Raw genomic sequence first — 14,641 nt, 5'->3', positions numbered from 1 at the left:
AATATAAAAGCTGATCTCTTCCCTAGCTCCTGGCACAGGGCTCCTGAAACCCTTGTAATTTCCTAAGCTATAAGAGCTCCGGGAGCATCTTTTTTTTTTTTTTAATTTTTTTTTTCAACGTTTTTTATTTTTATTTTTGGGACAGAGAGAGACAGAGCATGAATGGGGGAGGGGCAGAGAGAGAGGGAGACACAGAATCGGAAACAGGCTCCAGGCTCCGAGCTGTCAGCCCAGAGCCTGACGCGGGGCTCGAACTCACGGACCGCGAGATTGTGACCTGGCTGAAGTCGGACGCTTAACCGACTGCGCCACCCAGGCGCCCCTCCGGGAGCATCTTTTGATCCAAAGAGGCGACTCTGTGTAGCCTCCCGGATGGGTTCCTGGATGGGGGCTGGTCACTAGAAAGACCAAGCCAGGATTAGAAGCTTGGAATTTTCAGCCCCACTCCCTGTTCTCTAGAGAGGGCAGAGGGGCTAGAAATGGAGTTAATAATTAAGCATGCTACATGAGGAAGCGTCCATAAAATCCCACTATTCTGGGGTTTGGAAAGCTTACAGTTTGGTGTGCACATCCACATGCTGGGAGGCTGACACACCCCAGCTTCTCAAGGACAGAAGCTCCTGCACTCAGGACACTCCCAGACCTCGCCCTATGTATCTCTCCATCTGCCTGCTCATCTGTATCCTTTATCACGTCTTTCATAAGCTGGTAAATGTAAGTAACTATTTTCCTGAGTTCTGTGAGATGCTCTAGCAAATTGATTGAACCTGAGAAGGAGATTGCAAGAACTCTGATTTACAGCCAGTCAGTCAGAAGTATAGGTGACGAGCTGGACTTGTAGCAGGCATCTTGGGTGGCGGTTGAGGGGGCAGTCTGGCAAGACTGAGCGCTGAACCCGTGGGATGTGATGCTATCTGCATATAGTGTCAGAATTGAGTTGAATTGTAGGACACCCAGCTGGTGTTGCAGAATTGCTTGGTGCGGGGAAAACCCCCATGTATCTGGTGTCAGAAGTGTTGTGAGTGTGGTAGTATGAGAGTAAAGGAGAAACACAGGAGGGAGAACTGGTTGGTTTTTTTTTTCTAAACAAAGCAGAACTGGGCAGAGAGAAAAGCCCAACCACGGGGCACGTCCAACAAAGCCTCCGTCAAACCCACAGGAAGCTCTGTGGCAATGATTGCCTGTCAGAGTTTCTGAGTTGAGCCAAAGTAACAGGCTTGCACAGCCCCATCCCACTCTTGCCTCCCTCAGTCACCCGGTGCGAGCTGCCCCAAAAAAGGACATGACCTTGGATGAACAGCTCTCCGCAGCTAAGGCGGAAGCCAAAGGAGCCCACAGCAGAGGCCATCTCTTGATTGTGTTCCCGGCAACGGGACAGCAAGTCTTTCCTTGAATACGGTCTGGGCAGCCCATCTCTTTGTCCATCATTACTGTATGAGTCTCCTATGGCTGCCGTAACAAATTAGCATAAAGATAGTGGCTCAAAGCAACACAAATTTATTATCTTACAATTCTAGAGGTCAGGAGTCCAAAATCATCTTGTTGGGCTAAAGTCAAGGTATTGGCTCTAGGGGAGAATCCACTGCTTTGCCTTTCCCATCTTCTAAAGACTGCTCACAATTCTTGACCTGTGACCTCCGGCCAGCAACACAGCACTCCAACCTCTGCTTCCACCGCCATACCTTTCTCCGATTTCCCTGCCTCCCTCTTTCACTTGTAAAGACTCTCATGATGACACAGGACCCACTGGATAACCCAGGATAATCTCTGCATCTCAAGATCCTTAACTTAATCCCATCTGCAAAGACTCTTTTGCCATGGAAGGTAACATATTCTCAGGATCCAGGGATTAGGCTATGAACATCTTTGGGGGACCATTATTCTCCCTACCAAAGTTACCAAAGAGATATTCTAGAGTAACTGGCAAGAGTAGCACCAAGCAGATACACTCATCTGAGCCCTACATTTGTCTACAGTAATATCTCATGTGAACCGAGAGCTTACTCTGTCCCAAGGACTGTGCTAAGTGCACAACATGAATATCTCATTTCTGTCTCTCAACATTCTGAGGTGGGCACTATTATCATAATCTTTATTTTGCAGATAAGGAAGTGGAGGACCAAAGAGGTTAAGCTTTTTATGTTTGGTCAAACCGCTGGTCAGTGGAAGAATCCTAATTTAAACCCCAGTCTGCCTAACTCCAAAGCTGGTAGGTACCCTTGACCATGTCTTTCTAATCCTCCTTTGCTTGTTGCTAAGGTTAGGACTTTAAGCTGCTAGACACAACCGCCTCCCCTCACCCTACATGACAGCTCAGGGTGGCATACGACAAAGGCTTGATAAATATGTGTTGAACTGAACTCTCCAAAATGTAATCTCTGGCCAGTTTCTGCACAACCTTTAGGGCATTCCCAAATTCCCATATTCTTATTCTCACATCCAATAAACTTTTATTGGGCATTTACATGCCAGGGACTGGGGAAATTCAAAGATGAATAAAACATGTGGCTTATTTCCAGGAAGCTCACTTTCCAGTGAGGGAGTCATGATTTTGACCTTGGAGCACTTTTGAGTTTTCCTCCTTTTTCATTCCTTTAGACAATCAGCAGTGAATTTGAAAACAGGAAGCATCGTTGTTATTGTTTTCAACACCTATCCACAACAGGAGCCTGAAGAATAAGAAGAGGGGGCTGGAAGTTTTTGAGCTTTTCTTTCATATTAATATATATTTTTTACTGCACACACACATGTATGCAGGGATGACTTTAGGTTTTATTTCTCTTTGTAAAAATGGAAGTGTGTTCTATATATTATTCTTATGCTTGTCTTTGCATTTAGGAATGCACAGTGGATGTATTTCCAAGCTTACATCCTCTTAACTGTTTTATTCCCCCACTGATGCTTATCAAAATAGTTCAAGTATTTTCCCCCAAAACTTGGAGGATAAGAACTTCCTTTTGTTGTGGTTACAACAACCTTGAGGAATGACGGGTCTACCTTTTTCTAAACCATCTAGCCCCTCATCCCCAGAAAGGTCTTTTCCAAAGCCTAAATTTGACGGGTCTTTTCTCTCCCAAATTTCCCCAGTGCCTGCAGGATAAATCCAAATCTGAACTGGTTGGCCTAGCATATAATGATATTCAGAATATGGCCCCTAGAGCTATTCAGCCTCACATGGTGACTCTACACATACACCTTACGCCCCCACTGGTTTTTTTCATTCCACCTTAGTGGCCTTCTTGCAGACTCTCAAAGGCACCAGCCTATCTTGAATCCAGGCCTTCCAACATCCTCTCCTCTCTGCTTGGACAGCTTCCTCTACTCCCTCCATCAGGATAAATTTTACTTATCCTTTGGATTTCTGCTGAAGCATCATTTCGTTAGGGTTTTCCTAGGCCCCTCCTAGCCTGGGTCTTTGTCTTCTTCCCTTCATCCTGGGTACATGCATCACGCTAGAAATTAATTTAAATGTCTGTTTTGCCTGCAATTCTCTCTGCTCCTCTGGAGAGTCTGTCTCCTTCACCTGCTGAACACTCCCCACGCCCCCAATCCAGGCCCTGCACAATTGGTGGCACATTGCAGATATTGATAAATGTTTGCTTAAATGAGTGACAATGGATGACTCATGGGGAAACTTTACTGCTTCTGGTTAATATACAATGCGTAGGTGCAGTCTCATGTTGAATATTTGGTTCCACTGACAATGATAAAGGGAAAAATCGCTTACCAAGGTGAAGGCACCCTAGTTTCTTTTTCAAAACTACTGTAAGAGTCGTTCTTTTCTTGTGTTTATTCATTTATTTGTGGCTTTAATCATTGTCAACCAATGTATTTTAAATGGGTCTTTAATAAACCAATTATCTGAAGTGTTGGGGATCTGATCTTGTTGTTGGTTGTTTCTGTTGACTCTCGCTCATGGTGGACTGTTTCCTTGTGTGTTTTGTAATTTTGAACAAATAGATCTTTGTTTCTGGGCATCTGGTACATCTAGGCTGAAGGTTTGTCCTTTCAGAGTTTGTTTAGCTCATTTCCCCATTGTATAAATTTGAACTCTAAACCTATGTTAGTATAGTCCTGTTGTGACGAATTCAGAGGGGGCATTTCTTTCCTACTCAGGGTCCAGAAAAAAAAGAGATAAGCTTCCTTATTATCTATGTTGGCTGGATGAGTTTTTCTAATCCCTCCACCCTTTCCCTAAGGGTGTAGCTCTTTGAGGGTCCTTGTCTATGTGGAGGCCACAGTTCCATCCCCCCAGTCTTGTCCCCTGTCCTTTGGGACTTTTACAACTGAAACCCCTCCCCAGCTCCATGAAGATAATCCTTACCAGTTTGGTTTTCACCCTCTGTTTTGCTGACTCCTAAAGATTATCCCCTTTTTTTCTGGTGTCATTATATTTTATCCAGCATTATCTAGACGACTATCAAATGTGGGAAAAGTTTTTACATGATCTAATCCAAAATATTAACCAAAAATGGAAACCCAGTAGACTAGTTTATAGATCTTTCCTTCATTCTGTGTGCATGAGTCTGGTTTTCTAAAAACTCACTTTGTTCTCTTCTTATTTTCTGTATATTTACCACTTTTCTCCTATTCTCTTCCTACATTTACAACAGTTACATTACAGAACAAAATGCCTTATGCTAATAATGTCTTATGTATAAACTAGACTTTTCTTCCCTTCAGTATTTGGCTCCTTTTGCTGGTTCTTTTTCACCTCCTTTCCTAACTATCCTTTTATGTAATTTTCTAGTGAACAGGCACCAAATATAGCTAGTATCTGATCCATATGTCACCTGCTAATTTAAATGTTCTTTTCTTAAAAAAAAAATCTATCCCAATTTTGCAGATAAAAAAAAAATCTCGAGGTCGACAAAACTGCCAGCAATGTTTCCACACACACCATTGTCAAAAGGCTGGCAAATTTGGTAACGTGAGGTGGCCAAGTTTTTAAAAATTCAGTACTAGTATTGCAAGTCATATTTATAATTTGAATAACAATTCTGACTCGCTTAAAGCATGTTCTAGCCCTAGATAAATTGCTTTTGGTCTTAGGTCCAGGTATACATGCACACAAGTATTTCTATTAATATACGTGTGTGTCGGGTGTGCTCTATAGAGATAACATTTGCAGCCTCAGAGTGCTTAGCAGAGGGCCCAGTTTGTAATGCTGTTTTTCATTATTCCCACCTTCCTTGGAATTTCGCATTTACATAACACCAAGTGAAAATGAAGTGAGTATCGAAGTAACTACTCTTGTCATTGCTATGGTCAAGGTTACACATTAGCTAACTTACAAACAAATCCTTCTCGGTGACAGAAATATTAGCAACTGAGATAGTTTATAAACACAGCCACAAAACTTTTTCAAAAGGACTTTTAAAAAATTCCCTTAGTTATGACAGCTTTGGCTAATGAATATTCTACTAGCCTTTTCCTTTCAGCCTCCGAAATGTTTTAAGATTTAGTAAACCCCAATTTTAAGGATTTAGAAAGTTGTCGCTGTGAGGTTATCTACTGGGATGTAACAGACAGACCACATCTAAATGTGATGGCTTAAAATAACAACCATTTTATTTGCTCATGAGTGTGTGGGTCAGGAATTAGGGCCGGGCACAGAGGGACAGTTCTTCCGTGTTCCATGTGGTGTTAGCTGGGGTGGGTTCACGAGGGGCTGAAAGACCCACGATGGCCTCACTCAGAGGGCTGGCGCTTTAGCCAAAATGGCTTGAACAACTGGGGACTGCATAGGACAGCTGGGCCTCTTTTCTTGTGGTGTTGGCTGGACTCCCTCATGTCTCCGGGGCCTTCTGGCTGTCAGCTGAGTTCCTGGAGTCCCCTCCCATTGACTTCTTTCTCCAGCAGGAATCCCTGGACTTCTTGACACAGCAGATGGTATTCCCTCTAGCTGAAGTGTAAACTTCCAGGCCTCAGCTTGGAAGTTCCGGGATAGCATTGCCACCATGTTCTCGTGGTCAAAGCAAGTCAAAGGCCAGCCTTCGAGAAGTGAGGAAATAGACTCCATCTCTTGAGAGGAGGAGTTTCATGCACCCATACGGATGGGAGGAATGGCCAGCAACCATCTTTGCAGACAATCTACCACGGTCACTTTATTTATGTGTTTATAAATAATTGGCACCCATTCTGTTTATACCGTTGCTACAAATCAAAGGAGAAGTGAATTAACTATAGCTCAATACTAGTATTGGGATAGTTTATAGTACTTGGACTAAAGATGTCAAGGTATTTTTCCAATATAAACATACTTAGGGCACGGTTTGAATGTCAGTGTTATTTTTTCAGAGCTTACAATTTCAGGTGAGAAGGTCTCATTTGGTTAACAGTAAAACTTAAGCTAACGTCACCTAGTCCTCAGAATCTGGGGGGTTACCTTTAGTTCATAACTTCTGCGTGCACCTTCTCCCTGGTGGTCACACAGGAGTACAGGGAGACGTGAAAAAAGGATCTTGTTTTCTTGTTCTCATAACACCATATTGCAGGCTTGGACCAACTTTCTAATCCCACTAATTGTTTTTTAAAGAAATAACACGATTTTGATTTTGCAAATTTTATCACACCAAGTTCTCCACAATTGGGTACACCAAGATCTTACCATTGAAACCCTTCCTGGTGTTGAGCAGATGGATAATTTTGAAATATGTACGTATGGAATTAAGTTCCATGACTATCCAAATACGCCAACCATTTCCATGGCATTTGGAATTATGCAATGGAAAATGTTTCCAGTGATGCCCTTTTATGTGTTAATTTTGTGAAATTTATTCTCAATTATAATTTCAAATCACCTGAGAAACAGAAGAAAATTAGACGTTGTATCAAAACCAAGAACTTATTTGAATTTAGCATTAAGAAAACATTTTAAATTAATTAATTGGCACAAACTGAAGATAACCCATGTTTAACAAGCCAGTTCTGGTTGACATTTGCCAAAATATGACATACTGAGCATGTTGTTTTTGTCCAACATCCCTTAAATTTAAGAACAAGATTAAAGCAGAGGGCACAAAATCATTTACTCCCATGAGATTCGTGAAAATTTAATTAGATACCCCTTTAAGAAAGAAATTTGCTTTCCTTAAATTTTTTTTAAATCTGTACCTTTAAATGGCCTTTAAATGTTATGACTTTTTCAAGACATGACTGTCCAATCTTCATATTAATGAACATGCCAGATATTTTAATTTCCTGCACATCTGCCAAGTATTTTCAGTTTGGAACACGACTGAATTCTAAGGTGGCTCCCTTTAAAAAAAAAAAAACACTTTCTCTTAAGTTGAAAGAAGTTTTTAAAATATATTTTGAACCCTATATCTTCGAAACACTTAAAATATCTTCAGGCTTAAAACTTCTCCTCCACGTTGACTTGGGGCAAGCCTGGCTCTTCAATTTTCAGTACTGCTCTCTCGTTTGATTTTTCGGCACTGCATTTATTTGAAGTAAATGCATTTTTCTTATCACATTGCCATTGAACTTGGGCCAAATGCTTTGAAAGAGTGGGTTTAGGGGGATTGGAGGAACAGGACAAAATGTCTATAAATAGCAGTGCTTTGTGTAGCATCTACTGTATAATAAAGTGTTGTGTAACTCTGCCATGCAACGTAAGTAATGATAGTAATTTGCATTTTCTTACTACTATTCATCCTCGAATTGAATCTACGGTCTTTTGCCAATATTAAGGTCTATTTCTCACATCCTTACATCCCCCAGGGTCCCTGCTATAACGAGAGAGGGGAGATAAACAGTCCCCTCATTCTGCACACAGATTGTGCGACAGGTACGCACCAACTGCTTTTGGCCTCTGCGTTTCCATCTCATAGACCCAAAGGCGGTGTGTTCCATGGGCGGACCAGCACCAAACAGAGCCAGCATAATGTAACGACACTGCCAGCCCCTCCTTATTAACTAACGCCTGTTCCTCTTTTTGTAATCATGATGACCCCAGAGATTCTAGCCCAGGGCAATTAGGCGGGTCTCAAACTCAAGAGAATCAGGAAAGACTCCAGAAGAAGAAATATTTTTAAAACTTCACCAGCCTGGAGGGCCTGTTACAAAATAATGTATGTGACAAAATAATGTGACTGAGAAATTAACTGGACTTAACTTTCTACTGTAGACTCATCACTGAAGACTAAGGGTTTTTGTTTTTGTTTTTGTTTTTTTCTTTTCCCCGAGCAGTTAAGCCTCAGAGTCCTGGGGGTTAGGTTTTGGGTTTGCCTGGCTCAGGGGAGCTTGGATGCCTAGGAACTTTGGGATTGGGAGTTGAATTATCAAAATGTGAGGAGGTGGGCGTGTTACTTGAGAGAGCAGAGGTCTGACTCCCTGAATTCCACGCTAGAGATGCAGAACGGTGGCAGTGAGGAGCACAATGGTGGGAGAGAGATACATTATGTGGTATCTGGGGCTTCTCGGCGAAAATCTGCACACCAGCTGCTTGGAGACCTGGTTAAAATGCAACTCTGATTCAGGAGCTCTGGAGTGGGTCCAGAGACCCTGCATTTCTAACAAATTCCCAAAGAGTGTTGCTACTGTTGGTCCCGGGACCTCGCTTGGAGTTAGTAGGCGAGGAGAAGAAGGTGGAAGAATTTTGAAGGAGGGGTACAGGGAAGCCTGAACTTCAAATCTGTGGCAAGGAGCATCTATTCCAATAGACTGCAGAAAAAAATAAACACTAGAAAGCCCTCACTCAAATTTCCTGGCCTCTTTCCCCACAACCTCCTAGGCTTTTAGAATGATCCCAGGAAAGTCAAGGAACCCAACAACTCCAACCGAATGCGTTTCCAAACTCCCTTGACTTGAGGCAGAAACAGTGGAGGAACTTGTGCCAGGTTATATTTAATTTAGAAAAAATTCAGAAACGTGAAATTTTTTGAGCCCATGGAGCAAACTCACATGAATCACCCTTTCAATCTCAAAGAGAATCTGATTTAGGAATCGATAAATAACCATTCCTTAGTTACTCAATTAACACGTTAGGGGGTGATGAGTGGTTTTCCTAAACCCTGATGTGGGGCGTTTGGGGGCTTCTGACAAGAGAAACTCATTGAAGGGAACAAGTGCCCCAAAAGATCTGAGGATTCACATTCCTTATCAGTCGATGATTTTGCCGTGGTCACCAAAGAAGATGGCCCTTCCTCTACACACACTCTTCAATAGCCCTTGGGAGATCTTTCCCTCCTTCGAGTCCTTGCTCTTCATTTAAACATGATTTCACCAGTATAAACATGTTCAGAAGAAAGACCCAGTTTGATTTTCTTCTGCCAGCATCTTCCAAAGATAGCCTCGCAGCCCATTCTCTCATAAGAACAAATCTTAAAAATAAACTAAGGCAGTAAGTACTGTGTCCAAAGCCAAGTTTGTTCCAAAGCTGAGAGTAATAAAATCCAGGGCTCCCTTTCCCTAATTCAATTTTAAGAGCAAATGCCTTTCATTGCTAATTTTGTTTGTAACTTCTGATCCTGCCATCTCTAGGAGCTGCTCTTTTGCAAAGCACTCCCACATCTGGTTCTGATTACGTAAGAAAAGGGTTTTGTTGTTGTTGTTGTTTGTCTTTTATTTTTTAAATACTTACTTATTTTTGAGAGGGAGAGAGAGAGACAGAGACAGAGAGACAGAGCACAAGCAGGGGAGGGGCAGAGAGAGATCGACACAGTATCAGAAGCAGGCTCCAGGCTCCCAGCTGGCAGCACAGAGCCCTGCCAGGGGCTCGAACGAACGCACCAACCTCAAGATCATGACCTGAGCCGAAGTTGGACACTCAACCGACTGAGCCACCCAGGTGTCCCTACCTAAGAAAAGTTTGTGGCTATGCTCATCAATGTCATAATTCACAGAGAGATACCAGTATGACTTACCCTTAATCCTCCCAGAATGTCTACAATCTAGGCATAGCGTAAGGAGTGACTGCATCTTTTGCCTGATTATCTGTCCACAGGAAATAAAAAGTCATAAAGTAATCCAACATTTTTGCTTGACCAGGTGTCTTTTTTTTTTTTTTTTTTTTTTTTTTTTTAATTAGTTGCCTGGGCGCCTGGGTGGCTCAGTCGGTTAAGCCGTTAAGCGTCCGACTTCGGCTCAGGTCATGATCTCCCCATTTGTGAGTGGGAGCCCCGCTTCCCGCTCTGTGCTGACAGCTCAGAGCCTGGAGCCTGCTTCCGATTCTGTGTGTCCCTCTCTTTCTGCCCCTCCCATGCCCATGCTCTGTCTCTCTTGTCTCTCAATAATAAATAAACGTTAAAAAAAAAAATTAATTAGTTGCCCATGTTTACAGTAATTTCACATAAACATCTAAATTTCTGATTTCCTTTAAAAAATCAGAAGTGCTGGCAACATTTGGAGGCCGTCCCTCGTGGCCAAATACTGGCAGAGTGGACGTTTGTGTGGACGTTTATGATCTTTTGGCCACCGGTATCTGCACCCTTGCCCTATATTCAAGGATGTCCTCAGTTTACAAGTCCTGGTGGGAGGCGGGGTCATTTCCCGACATTCAAGCTACATACCGGGGATTCACTAGCATGTGACCTGGGCCTGGACAATTACGCATGTCTCCCCCAGGCTTTTAATGGGGCGCTAGCTTTAGTTAGCATCCAGTGCAGGAGACAATTGGTGAATTCTCCCTGACAGCAGAAATGGTGAAAGCGACATCCAGTTTCTAGCGGTAGCGGGGGGTAGTAGCCTCCGAAGGTCCGCAGGAGCTGCACTTTCCTTACTGGGTTGGTTCCGTGGCCTACTTTTGACCTTGGTTGCAGTTCCTTGGCCCGTCTTTGCCCCATTTGCGAAGTCGGGGTCTCCAGTCTTGTGACTGATGGTGAGCCATCCAGTACTTCCTTACTACAGTCCTTTCCTGCTTAAATCTTTCATCTACAAACTCCGCCACCCTAGACGCAGGCCGTAGTTAACTCCCAGGCTGCTTAGAGACATGTGAGTTTGTAATTTTGGTCTTTATCTCTTTCTCTTTAAAGCTAAAGAGCACCCAGGGCAAGGATCCACAGAGTTCAAACGGGGAAAATTTTCCCACAGGGACCTCTTCCCACCCCCACCCCCTGCCACCTTGCCATTTTCCCTTACATCTCATTGGGCAGAACTGGGTCACATGCTCACCTTTACGCCAATCAGGGGACGAAGATTGCTGTGATTGGTTTAGGAGAGGCCCTAGTTCAACTTTGGCTGTTAGAACCAGCTCGGAGGCTTTTTAAAATGCCAATCCCTGGTCCCACCCCACACCGAGGCCAAATTTAATGGGTCTGGCTGGACTTCAGGTACTGGAATTTTGTAAAATCTTCAGATGCTTTTAATGCCATCCTTGTCTCTAGTCCAGCCCCCTACCCCTGCCCATTTTACAAATGCCAAGACTGAGGTCCAAAGGCATTAAGTAACTTGCCCAAAGTTACTATACCTTCAATTAATAACAAAAACAAACACAAACACACTCACAACATTAAATGGACACCTTTGTTCTTCCAGCGTACGCACGTGAGTGGCATTCTCTTTCTTAGAAAGTGAGGTGATCAGATGTTCAGGAACTGAAAAGCAGTAGAGGGTAGGGCAGTGGTTCTCAAACTTGAGTGCGTCAGAATTCCCTGGAGGGCCTGTTACAACACAGATGGCTGGGCCCACCCCCAGAGTTGCACATTCAGTGGGTTTGGGTGGGGAGAAGAATAATTACCATTTCTAACAAGTTCCCAGGGGATGCTGCTGCTGGTCCCGGGACCATACAAGCTTAGCAGCTAAGAGTTCGGGCTATAGAATCCCACTGTCCTGGCAAGATCCAGTTGTGCCCCTTATACCGAGCCACAAAACCTACTAAACTCTTGGGCAAGTGACTCAACACGTCTATGAAATGGGGCCAACGGTAGATGCTTTGGCTTATCACAACAACTGAGTGGGTATGATAAGTGTAAAGCACTTAGAACACTGTCTGGCCCATAGTAACTGTCTAATGAATAGTAGCTATTATCATTCATTCATTCATTCATTCATGGAACAATGATTAATTGAGTGCTTCCTTTGAGCCATGCACAATTCTAGGCACCAGGAATACAGTGCTGAATAAATCAAAGCGTTGCCTCCCAATGAGCTTACGATCCACCGGGGAGGCACACAATACTTGACCTCATAACTATACAATATTACTCAGAAGAACTCTGCATTCCAAGCAAACTGAACAACAGTGCACACAGCGTTTTATGAGAACTCGGTCCAGTCTCATTCATGTCTTCCAGCTCAAGGAGATGGTAGCATCACGTTTCTAATGCAAAGGCCCCTTAGCACAATGGCTATCTATGTGTAATTTATATCTATATTTATGTAGATTTAAAAAACATATATGGGGGCGCCTGGGTGGCGCAGTCGGTTGAGCGTCGGACTTCAGCCAGGTCACGATCTCGCGGTCCGTGAGTTCGAGCCCCGCGTCAGGCTCTGGGCCGACGGCTTGGAGCCTGGAGCCTGTTTTCGATTCTGTGTCTCCCTCTCTCTCTGCCCCTCCCCCGTTCATGTTCTGTCTCTCTCTGTCCCAAAAATAAATTAAAAAAAAATTAAAAAAAAAAACATATATATGACATCATATGTACTATTTATATATTATATATTACATCAGTAACATTTATTTAGAGTCAATATTATATATTTTTATGTTTTTATGTTCCATATTTTTATATTCATATTTATATTTTATATACCACAGGGATAGGCTTACGTGATTCTGGAGGCCAAGAAGTCCCACGATCTGCTGTCTTCCAGCTGAAAACCCAGGAAAGCTGGTGGTAGAATTCAGTCTGAATCCAAAGGCCTGAGAATCAAGAGCGCCGATGTCTGAGGGCTAGAGAAGATGGATGTCCCAGCTCAAAAGAGAGCACATTCACCCTTCCTCTGCCTTTTTGTTCCATTCAGGGCCCCAGTGGGTTGCGGGATACCCACCTGCACTGGTGAGGTGATCTTCTTTACTCAGTCCACCCGTTCAAATGCCAATGTCTTTCAGAAATGCCCTCAGAGACACCAAAATAATATTTTACCACCTTTCTGTGCGTCCAGACTCCAGTCACGTAACCCATAAAATGAACCCTCACAGGCATACTCAGACCAGCCAATTCTTGAGGAGGTTTGGCTTGAGAGGAAGCTTTTGAAACAAGAACAGGGTGGGTGGAGAGTGTGCTAGAAGGGAAGGAGAGAGTAAGGTGGCAATGTACTGGATGCTTTACATGTGTTCCTTAATCCTCACAGACACCTTTGGAGTAGAGATTATTGGACAAGGAGAGAAGCAAGCTGGCCAAAGCTCAGTGGCGGAGTGAACACGAAGGAACTGAACAAAGTTAAGAGTTGGCTGGGGACGAAGCAGAGAATATGGGCACTGTCATATCACACACAAGCCACATCTGACCAGATTCAGATGAATCCCCAGGCAGGCGCTAGAGTAAAGCATAACTGCCATCATGTATTTGCCCCAGTGTCCCTCTACTGTGTTCCTAGAGCAGGTGTCAGTGATGTAATAAGGTGGAAGGAGCGGCTACTTCTGAATCAGAACACTTCTGGGGCCCCTGGGTGGCTCAGTCGGTTGGGCGTCCCGCTCAGGTCATGTTCTCACGGTTCGCGGTTCGAGCCCCTGGTGGGCTCTGGGCTGACAGCTCAGAGCCTGGAGGCTGCTTCTGATTCTGTGTCTCCCTCTTTCTGGCCCTCCCCTGCTCACGCTCTCACACTCTCTCTCTCAAGAATAAACAATAAAAATAAATAAATTAAAAAAAAAAAAAAGAACACTTCTGACTCCAGGCCAGCCTCATCTTGTCTCCATATTGTCTTTCTCAAACGTTAATAAACAAAACAAACAAACAAACAAACAAAACCACTTATTATGGATGTAATACATACTCATTGCTGGGAAATACAGATCAGCAGGAGAGAAGAAAATAAAAGTGATCTATAATCACCTCATCTCAGAAAAAACGAAAACAAAAAAACACCCCCCCCCCCCCCAACTAAAATTTTAGTACTGATTCTCTGATCTTCAGATCAGGGACCCTGCCCTCTGTGCTTAATAACTAGCCCTTTCCAGGTACACATATTCACCTAGCTGGAAGTTTATTTTTTGTTTTCACTGTGGACTTGTTTCTGGAGCTTGGTTCTCTAGATTTTGTTGGGCGAGGGACATGGATTTGGGCGGTAGATTGGAAATGTATGTGTTTGGAGTCGTTTATCAATTCAAAGTACTCACCTCCCAGCTTTGGGGCCAAAACGTATTTCAAGCCTTTTTGCCTAGGGCATCTATATTCAAGAACTGGTCCCATCATTTGGGGTTGTTTTTTCCTCCGGATTTTTTTTTTTTTTTTTTTTTTTTAGCGTTGGCGGCTTTCTGTTCCTTTGAACGGTAGGTATTTGAACTTTGGTGGTGGCTGGAATTGGCACTGACCGTGAGACTTTAGTTTGTAACGTTGACTGGCGGCTGCAAGGGGTGGCCCTGCCTCTCCAGCTCCCCCACATCCCGGGGTTCAGGAAGCCCAGCCGCACCGGCTAGAGGGCAGCGCGGGTCTAAAAGGGCGGACCCGGAGGGAGGCTGGCAGCCGGCGCCTACCGGTAACGTGGTAACCGGCGCCTTGGCAACGGAGAGGGGGCGGGACTCAGGGAGGAAGTCGGAAGC

At 43.8% G+C, this 14,641-nt stretch overlaps 1 long non-coding RNA gene across 2 annotated transcripts; it reads right to left on the bottom strand.

The window, feature by feature from the left end:
- Positions 1 to 5,549: 5,549 nt before the first annotated feature.
- On the bottom strand, positions 5,550 to 14,625 carry LOC131489262 (uncharacterized). Of its 2 annotated transcripts, none has more exons than XR_009250449.1 (3): positions 14,219 to 14,625; positions 12,710 to 12,832; positions 5,550 to 6,156 (listed from the first exon to the last, which is right to left on the bottom strand). It is a non-coding gene; the product is annotated as an uncharacterized LOC131489262 (long non-coding RNA). The 2 variants fall into 2 exon arrangements; XR_009250448.1 differs by having other exon boundaries at positions 12,710 to 12,802.
- Between the last annotated feature and the right edge of the window lie 16 nt (positions 14,626 to 14,641).

The sequence above is a fragment of the Neofelis nebulosa genome, chromosome 11, assembly GCF_028018385.1.
Source record: "Neofelis nebulosa isolate mNeoNeb1 chromosome 11, mNeoNeb1.pri, whole genome shotgun sequence".
NCBI lineage: Eukaryota > Metazoa > Chordata > Mammalia > Carnivora > Felidae > Neofelis > Neofelis nebulosa.
This window is presented reverse-complemented; position numbering and strand designations above follow the sequence as displayed.